The following is a 10,023-nucleotide window of genomic DNA, read 5'->3' on the forward strand; positions in this document are numbered from 1 at the left end:
CTGAAATGGTTTTTTCAACCCTTTAATTGAATAATCTGATTTAAATTTGAATATCTCTTTCTAATATATGTCACATGTAAGAAGGGATTCTAGTTTTCTAAATCATTCTCTATGTTCAAGATGGTGTGTGTGTATATATACACATGGCTTGTTAATAAGCTTGTCTCCAGTATGATCGTATTTTTCTTTCTTCTGAAGAAGTATTTGATCTTTAATCTTTTGTACTGTATAGAGTAATAGTTATGATTAAAACAAGTCGAAAAAACAAAAACAATATCAAAAAGAAGTGAAAAACAAGATGCTGAGTTAAAGAGATGATACAACCCTTGTATTTATAAGGAAGAATTTTGTTTAGTTTAGTCTTACTCTCGTAAGGACAGAATTATGCCAACCCAAAAGTGCACAATCGGGGAAAGAAGCCCTTTCGACACTTAAGTCATCTCCAACCAAAGTGTCCAGATAGTCGAAATTAGCTCGAAAACCGTCTCCAACCTAGGGCCATGCCAGATGGTTTGTGGGCCCCACATAATCTAAAAAGGCCAAAGGGCCAACCGGCTGGTCCAAATGAGTCAGCCAACCAGCCCCAGGCTGGGCTCGAAAATTGAGCATTTCTGTCGGATATAACCGACATGAATATATTTAATATAAATATATTCCTGTCGATTATATCCGACATAAATTCCATGCCAAATTTCAAATGCAACGGCTAGTTGACGTCAGCTAGCCGTTATTTATTTATTTTTATTTTTTTTGCAGTTTTATTTTTTTTATTTTTTACCAAAAAAAATTCCTATAACTTCTATTTTACAAAATTTGTTTTGTATTTTTTCTAAATTCTATTTTTTTCCTATAACTTCTATTTTACAAAATTTGTTTCATATTTTTTTTTAATTCTATTTTTTTCCTATAACTTCTATTTTACAAAATTTGTTTTGTATTTTTTCTAAATTCTATTTTTTTCCTATAACTTCTATTTTACAAAATTTGTTTCATATTTTTTTTTAAATTCTATTTTTATTTCAATAACTTCTATTTTACAAAATTTGTTTCGTATATTTTTTAAATTCTATTTTTTTCCTATAACTTCCTAAGCCATTATACAACATTAAATTAAATTAAGTAACATTAAACAATATGAAACAACATTAAATAATATTAACCAACATACAAATTATACAACATAAAAAAACATTTAATAACATGAAACTTAAACAATATTTTTAAAAATATTTAAGAACATAAAACTTAAACACCTACTCCATGCTTCTTTTGACCCAAAGATGTGTAACAAGATCCTGATGTAGGTACTTGTTTATGGCACATGAACGTATCATCCTATAGTGACTCATGTACTCATTTATAGATATACTACCAATTCTTGGATTGAAAGGCAAATTAGGCCCATCATATATTTTTGCACAAGCCTTTCTTGACCTATTCGGATCCTCTTAGTCATCATCGGACTCTCCATCAATATACCCATATCGCTCATCCTCCACAATCATATTGTGTAATATGATGCAAGACATCATGTTGGAGTCCAAATTTTCTCAACTCCACCCTCTTGCCGGTTCCTTGATGATCTTCCACTGTACTTGTAGAACACCAAAAGCTCTCTCAACATCTTTCCAGTATGCCTCTTGGTGTAAGGTAAAACATTTTTCGGCGTCATTTTTAGGGTTTAGAATTGCTTGGACAAGTGTTGCCCACTTTGGGTAGATGTCATCTGCTAAGTAATACCCCATATTGTATTGACGGTTGTTGATGTAGTAGTCAAGTTGAGGTGATTTACCTTTCGTCAAGTTATTGAAGATGGGTGAACGCCTTAGAACTGTAATGTCATTTTGGGATCCAGATACTCCAAATAAAGTATGTCAGATCCATGTGTCATACAAGGCAACGACCTCTAACACAATAGTTGGCTTTCTTGACCTTCCACTAAAGCATTTTTGCCATCCAGTGGGACAATTATTTCAATTCCAATGCATGCAATCTAATGACCCTATCATGCCTGGAAACCCACGGTTTTCAGCTTTGCGAATGAGACAATCCAGATCTTCTTAATTTGGCTCGCGGAGGTACTTCTCTTTGTAAAGCTGAACAATTGTGTTACAAAATTCAATAAAAGTATCAAGGCATGTAGACTCAACTAATATCATGAGTTTCATCCATCGAATCAGTTGAGGAGCCATATGTCATCATTTGTAGTGCAACAATAACCTTCTAATGAGGTGAAAAACCATAGGGGCCTGCTCTGTCCAGCTTCTATTGAAAATATGGATTGACCTAATAAACATTATGAAGTACACGCTCGAAGACATGACACATCATCTGGAAGTGACGTCTGAAATCATCTTCTATGTACACCGAGTTGGGGTTGAAGTAGTTGTTCATCAGATTGGCATGCATCATCGCTCTGTTTCATGGTTTGTAAGAGCAACCAGCAATAGAGCCACCCCATTAAGGTTATTCCTCGGTTGGCTGACACACTTTGGCCGCAGCCATGACTGCTACATATTGTGTGTTGCGCCATGCTTCATCTTCTTCATCAGACTCCTCATCTTCTCATCTCATCTGCACCCATTTTTCTTTCAATTTGGAATTGGATGAGGACCTCAGTTGGAATTCGAATAGGATCCAAAGTTGGAATTCATTGTAAACTTGAATTGAAAGAAATTGAATTGAAATAGATTGAAATGAAATAGATTGAATTCGTGTGTGAATTATAGTCCAATATCAATCCTATTTATAGTAAAAAAAAATCCAAATCCAACGGCTAGTGGACGTCAGCATGACATCAACTAGCCGTTGGATTTGAATTTGAATTTATTTTGGCCAAAATTTGTAAAAAAATATTAAAAAATTCTCATTTTTTCCCTATAAATTTAAGTTGTTATAGTTTTTAAATTTAAGTTGTAGTTTTTAAACATAAGTTGTAGTTTTTAAATTTAAATAATAAATTATGTTTGGCCCTAAGGCTCTTTGGCCCTCTGTTGGAGATGGTTTTTGGTGACATGGCTAAAACGAGCCTTATGACCCTCGGTTGAAGATGAAGGCAAATATAGTTATGAATTGTTCATTAAAATATTAATATCTTGGAGGGTCAAAAGGCTAAAACGAGCGCTCTAGCCCTTGTTTGGTTGGAGATCGCCTTAGGCCATCTCCAATCGAAAGGTCCAGAGGGCCAAAGGGCCGAAAATAGCCCGAAAACCGTCTCCAACCGAGGGCTAGGCTAGAGGGCTAGTGGAATTTGAGAGGGCCCCACGAAATTTGAAAGGGCCCCACAGAATTTGAAATGGGCAAAAGGCTGGAGGGCTGGCCAGAAAAAACATAACCGACAATAATGCTTAAAAAGAAATTTGAATCCAACGGCTAGCTGACGTCAGCTAGCCGTTGCTAGCTAGCGCCAGTTACCGTTGGATTCAAATTTTTTTTTTTTTTTAATTCTCAAAAATTCTATTTTTTTTCCTATAAATACCCAAACCATTCATTCACCATTCCTACACCATTTCAATTCTTATATTTTCTTTCCTTTTTCAAAAATCTATCCTTCAATTTTTTCAATAATTTTCAAATGACCTCGTCTGTAATGAAAGGTAGGGCTTGGATCCGAAAAGAAGATGAAGCTCTTTGCAAGGCTTATAGATGGGTGTCGGAAGATAGTGTGAAGGGGAATCGTCAAGCAAATGACAGTGTTTAGACTCGTGTGTCCAAAAAATACTTAGAGTTCTATGAATGCACCACTCCAGTGAATATTCGAAACCACAAGAGTTGTTCTTCAAAATGAAAGAAACATCTTCAGCCAAGTTTGAACAAATGGCATCAAGCATTATTAACAGCCGCAAGTAGACATGAAAGCAGCGCTAATTACTACGACAAAGTGAGTGTTTTCACAATTTATTTTAAATATTTAATTAAATTACAGTTAATTTCATAAATTAATTTTCTTTAATTTTTTTTTAGGTACGCTAAGCGGATGAATTGTATATGAAGAACAGCTCGAAACTCTTTCAGTTTCACATTTGTTGGGAAATTTGTAAAGGATGGATGTTATTTGAAGATCCACCACATAGAGCTCCTACGCCGGTGTTCGGAACTGCATCCTCAGCTGCATATATGGATGAAGATGGATCTCCAACCATTCAACAAACAAGGGTAGAAAATCTGTCTTCGGGTGAAGGTTACATACCTAGGGCTATGGGATGAAACAAGGCACGAAGGTTGAAGGAAAAGGGTAAGGCAAATGATGATTACGCCGCTCAACATGAAGTGGCAGCCTCATTGCGATTAATGGTGGAGCAAAATGCCCTTGAGATGGAAGAAAGGAAAAGTAGGCATGAAGAATGGGCCAAACAAATACAAGAAGAGATGGATGATAAGAATATGGAAGGGAACACTTCGAATTACACTCCAATGAGTAAGGCCTATTTTGATTAGAAAAAAAGAAGAAATTATGACCCGGCGTCAGTTGTTTACCTATGACTATACTCCTACAATGGTGGATGATGAAGATGAAGTTGATTATAGATATTAAATTTAAGTTGTTGTAGTTTTTAAATTCAATTTAATGTTGTTTTTAAATTTAATTTGTAGTTTTTAAATTTAATTCGCCGTTTTTAAATTTAAGTTGTAGTTTTTAAATATAAGATGTAGTTTTTAACTTTTTAAATTTAAGTTGTTGTTGGATTTGAATTTAAGTTGTTGTAGTTTTTAAATTTAAATAAAAAATTATGTTTGGCCCTTTGACCCTCGGTTGGAGACAATTTTTTGTGACAGGGCTAAAACGAGTCATCTGGCCCTCAAAGATATTAATCTTTTAATGAACAGTATAGTGCCATGTTTGCCTTCATCTCCAACCGAGGGCCAAAGGGCTCGTTTTAGCCCTGTCACAAAAAACCATCTCCAACCGAGGGCCAAAGGGTTAAAGTATGAAATGTGAAGAATTGAAATAAAATGAGGTAAGACAGACTGAAATGGTGAAAAAATATGTGAGAAATTGTGTAGGAAAAAAATTAGAAATTAAAAAAAAAAAAAAAGGCGGGATGTTAAGAAAAAAACAAAAAAACGGGTTGACACCAAAAATTGAAGGCCCTAAAGTGGGCTGAAATAACAAAAACACAAAAAGGGAACCGGGCTGGGCAAGTGAAAAGAAGAAAAATGGAAAGAAAAAAAAAATCAAAGTGGGCTGGCTGGCTGGCTAAAGATGGCCAGCCCTCTGGCCTAGCCTTCGGTTGGAGACGGTTTTTAGGGTATTTTTGGCCCTTTGGCATAGCCCTCGGTTGAAGACGGTTTTCGAGCTATTTTTAGCCTTCTGGATCCTTCGTTTGGAGATGGCCTTAGTGTTGATAAATCTGCCTAACAAGGTAGATGGCACTGGTGACTGAGACTAGTGATGACAAGATGACTAACAAAGAGGGAGTCGTGGGAAAGTAAACATATTCTGGGAAGTGGTCCTTGTTCTTGGGAAAATTAGGATTAGGTTTTGATGTCGATGCATTTTATTTAAGGAAAACTAATGAAAATGGCTTGAAAACTTTGAGTTTTAACGATAAGGACAAAATAAAGGGTAAAATGAATAGTACTAGGTTTTGACTTTTTAGTGTAAAAATGTGGTTTTTCGTTAAAGTGAACAGTACCGCAGGATTTTTATTAAAACTCTCTTTTATTTAATTAATTTCTAGATATCTATATATTCTGATTAGATGGTTGTACATGTGACATTTTGTTTAGTCCGGTCAATTGTTTATGATGAGGTTTACGTCCTTGTTGAGCTGCAGTTTCGCTCACCCCTTTATAGGTGTTGAGGGTCTCACTGGAGTGAAAAGTGAAAAACAACCTCAGTATAATATTGTGCATAATATTTTATAATTAGGGTGTTGTTTGTTTGATGAATAAGGCCTCACCACTTGTTTAATTTCACATTTATTTTGCGGAGTATAGGAACATAATGTTCCTTTGGGAAACTTAATTCTAAGAGATACTTTGATATTATTTTCAGTCACATTTTGATTTTGGTTATAAATTATTAATTAAAATTGAGATGTGATTCACTTCCCAACATGAAATTTGAGTATTTTTTTTTCAACGTGACAAACGATGATTATGTTTTTGTTTTTGTTCAATTAGATTATGCGGGTTACGATGATCAAGACCTTATCATAAAATTAGAATTGAGATGTACGTTGCTTCCTAACATAAAAATCGAGTTTTTTTTTTTTTTTTTTTTTGTTCTGGTGTAACAAAATATGATTATGTTTTTGTTTTTTCAATGAGATGATATCAGTTATGATGATCAAGACCTGATCATTACATCTCATATATAATAATTACTAATTATATATGATATTTTCATTAGCAGTGCACACCACGATTGCAATGCACTGGCAAGTCATAGAAGGTGTTATTCTGGAGAAGGGCGATGGACCGGCGGCCGTGGCTGTATGAAAAAGAATATTTAATTGACAAGGTTAAAAAGTGCGTTTGAATGGATGGACTATAGGAGGAGGGGGGGGGGGGGGACCTGTGTGGTGGTTTGGGTTACACCACCACACACGCTCACAGATGCCACAGAAGCGAATAATTTCCGTATCGGGTAGGTTGGTGACCAATGCATTATTTATCTGGAGAAATAAAAGTATGTGATGAGAAGCAAATCAGTTGATTCTGTATCCCCTTGGCTCTGTCCTTTTTGTTTGTTTGGATACGCACTCTTTGTCCAGCTTGCTTTTGCTTTGTCCAGCTTGCTTTTGCTTCTCACCTCATCTCATGTCTATCTTATTCTCCTTTTTCTATAAAATAGTATCTAATTTTCGTTTTCGGTTGGAATGAATGATCCCTTCCCTTCATGACTTCAATTTCATCCATTAGCTAGCTAGCTCTTACTTATCAGTCACTTTCCCACTGAAGAATTCCATCCTTTCTCTCTCTCTTTCTTTGAGTAGTGAATCTTTTCTTTCTCTTTCTTTGTGTAGTGAGTCAGTTGCCACACACCCATCCTCTCCCTTTCTTGCCCAAAAGGTAACAAGCACACACCAAAATATCAATCTGTTCTATATTCACATTAGAGCAAATGGTAACCATTAACCGTTTTACGTCATCATTACGTATCATTAACAGTAAAAGAAAAGTTGATGAGGGCATGCAACTGCTGGTTAAGTGATGAAGACGCAACTAGCTAGCTAGGGTGGGCCTTCCATGGACCAAACAAACAAGCATGTATCGTGGGGTGTAATGTGCGGAAGAGTATCCTCTTCGGTTTTATTTTGTGGAGATGCTAAGAATTTATACATTTTAACCATTCATTGTATATCGTACGGTTAGTTTTCATCATATACTATTTGTATTTATTTTTAAATTAAAATTTTTTAAATAATTTTTTATTATACGATACATGGTGATTGATGAATGATTAAAATGTAAAAATTCTTAAAATTTATATAATTTGAATTCAAATGAAAACCAATTCCGTACTGTGCTAGTTGAAGTTAACGAGGACAGGCAGAGTGTGATGATGAGTAGACAGTGTTTTAAGTGCGTGGTTGGTTAGTAGCGCGCAGCAGGCATAGTACACTCATCACTCACGTACGAGTCATGATCTATCTATTCTGGTCGTAATTACACCGACTGTAAATAGTGCATATATACATTAATACATAGTGGTTTTCTGTCCTTTGCTGTTGAGCTTGAGCATATATATCTTGTCAATGGCTAGCCAATGATGTAATCCATTACCATTTACATGTATGAGAAATTAGGATGCCTGCTGGCATTTGGATTACCATTTACATGTATGAGAAATTAGGATGCCTGCTGGCATTTGGATTCCTTTCCCCTTCTCTTTTTATCCTCTTTTATGTACTTTTTATTTTATCTTCTTTACTTTTTAATAAAAAATTAATATAAAATGTTGACGTGGCTTAATCGTGATTGTTCAAATAAAAAGTAAAAAAAGAAGAAAGAATCATACTCCTACTTGCTGGTAATAGCATCTCTACTGATGTCGTCAATTGAGTAGACAAATCTCTCATGATGAGTCACGTAAGCAAAAACTAACTCTAATAATATAAGCAATTGAGTTTGCAAATTTTGCATCTCTCCCAAAGTAGACGCCTACAATACCATGGCCAAATGCCTCTCATCTCTTTTTATGGTAAAATATTCTACACGGAAGAAGATGTCAAAATTAAAAGCTAAAAGTAAATCTTATAAATGAAAAAAGAAAGAAATATAATTTTGCTAACTTGGTTGGCTTAATCCATTTGAGTGTCAAACTTTTTTTATGGGACAATTAGGTAAGGAACAATGGTTCGTAACCAACTTTTGATTGCTTACACCATTGAAGATGGTGTAAGCGGCATGACTAGCTCTAGAGGTAGCGCGCTGGGCACATAATAAAAGACAATTTGATCGTCCAGTGTCCTATATGGTGTTTGGAAATCCCTTCCTAATGTCGACATGCGTAAATGACAATGCGATTAATTGAGTTCGTTTAGTTCATCATATTCACACATACCCGGTTCACTCTGCAGTCTCTCTCTACACATGTTTGAATCAACTAGATTCCTTAAGAAATCGATGACTGCATTTCCTATGCTATACAAACCTCACAAGCCAATAAAACATTGATGCTTTCTAGTTTGTATTTTAATCACATTTGACTTACTCAACTCCAATGCATGCACCGATTTAGGAGCAAATATGTGATTATCTCATTTCTCAAATAGCACTTATCAACATATATATTGGATCAATTTAAGAACGGAGTTTTAAAGAAAATCCGCGGTACTGTTCACTTTAACGAAAAATCGTATTTTTACACTAAAAAGTCAAACATGATACTATTCACTTTATCATTTATTTTATCCTTATCGTTAAAACTCAAAGTTTTCAAACCATTTCATTAGTTTTTCTATTTAAGAATCATTCATCATTTTGTCTCATATATATATATATATATAGAGAGAGAGAGAGAGAGAGAGAGAGAGAGAGAGAGAGAGAGAGAGAGAGAGAACCCCAAGCACTTCCGTCTTGAAGATGGTTTAAAATAAATTACAAGTCCAGTTTTGAATTTTACACAAAATTTTGAATCAGCTAGACTAATATTAGTAATTTGTTTCAGTAGGGTGGTAGCTTATTTGTAGAAGAATGCTTTTATGCAACTATAAATTCTTTATTTCTGATATATATACTTTATCATTATCTTTAGTGTGTATGGAAAAGAAGTTTTAACATAGAAATTATAAAGTAATATTTTTTTTTAATTAAACAACGATGTCAAATTCAATCCTACATTTCTTTCATGAAAAGACATTGTTGTAAATACATTAATAAAATAAAAACTAAAAGTACAATAAATTAGGGGAGATAATAAGTGTTGAAAATGAATTCACATTGATAAGATAATGTACTTTGTATCATGACATTTGGGTGCATAAGACAATATTCTTGGTATATTGAAAAATCTTTTACTTGCATAGATTTATAAGTAAGTTAATTTACTCATTATATTGTTTAGTAATTTTATGGTAGAATCTCATTTCTTCAAGAAGCCTAACCTAATACAATCTAAAGTCTAAAGTAATAATGCAAAACTTTCCCTCTATATACTTGACTAAATAAGCTGTTGTTAGTAATGAGTTGAGATTTTTTAATAGTTCTTGTTAGTTTTAGTGTATATACATATATGTATCTGGAAATTAAATGGTAACTTTATAGAATTTTCTTTCTTTTGGAGGGACAGAGAAGATTTTGACAAGGTGGACGATGATGAGGGAGCCTTGGACCGACAACGCATAAACTGATCAAATGGGAATAAAAACTGGTGGTCCTACTTGACTTTAGGGTGGATGAAAGAGGAAGGGCATATCTCCAAGGGCCAATCGCCAATCGCCAATCCCCGTGTTCTCGTATCAGAGGAATTTAGTAAGAATCAAAAGAATATAATAAAAATATCAAGAGAGCAAAAGGCAAAAAGGAAAGAGCGATTGATATATGGCCGGAGCAGAATCTTTCATTGAGTGCCCA

Source organism: Pyrus communis, chromosome 9 (assembly GCF_963583255.1).
Source record: "Pyrus communis chromosome 9, drPyrComm1.1, whole genome shotgun sequence".
Classification (NCBI taxonomy): Eukaryota; Viridiplantae; Streptophyta; class Magnoliopsida; order Rosales; family Rosaceae; genus Pyrus; species Pyrus communis.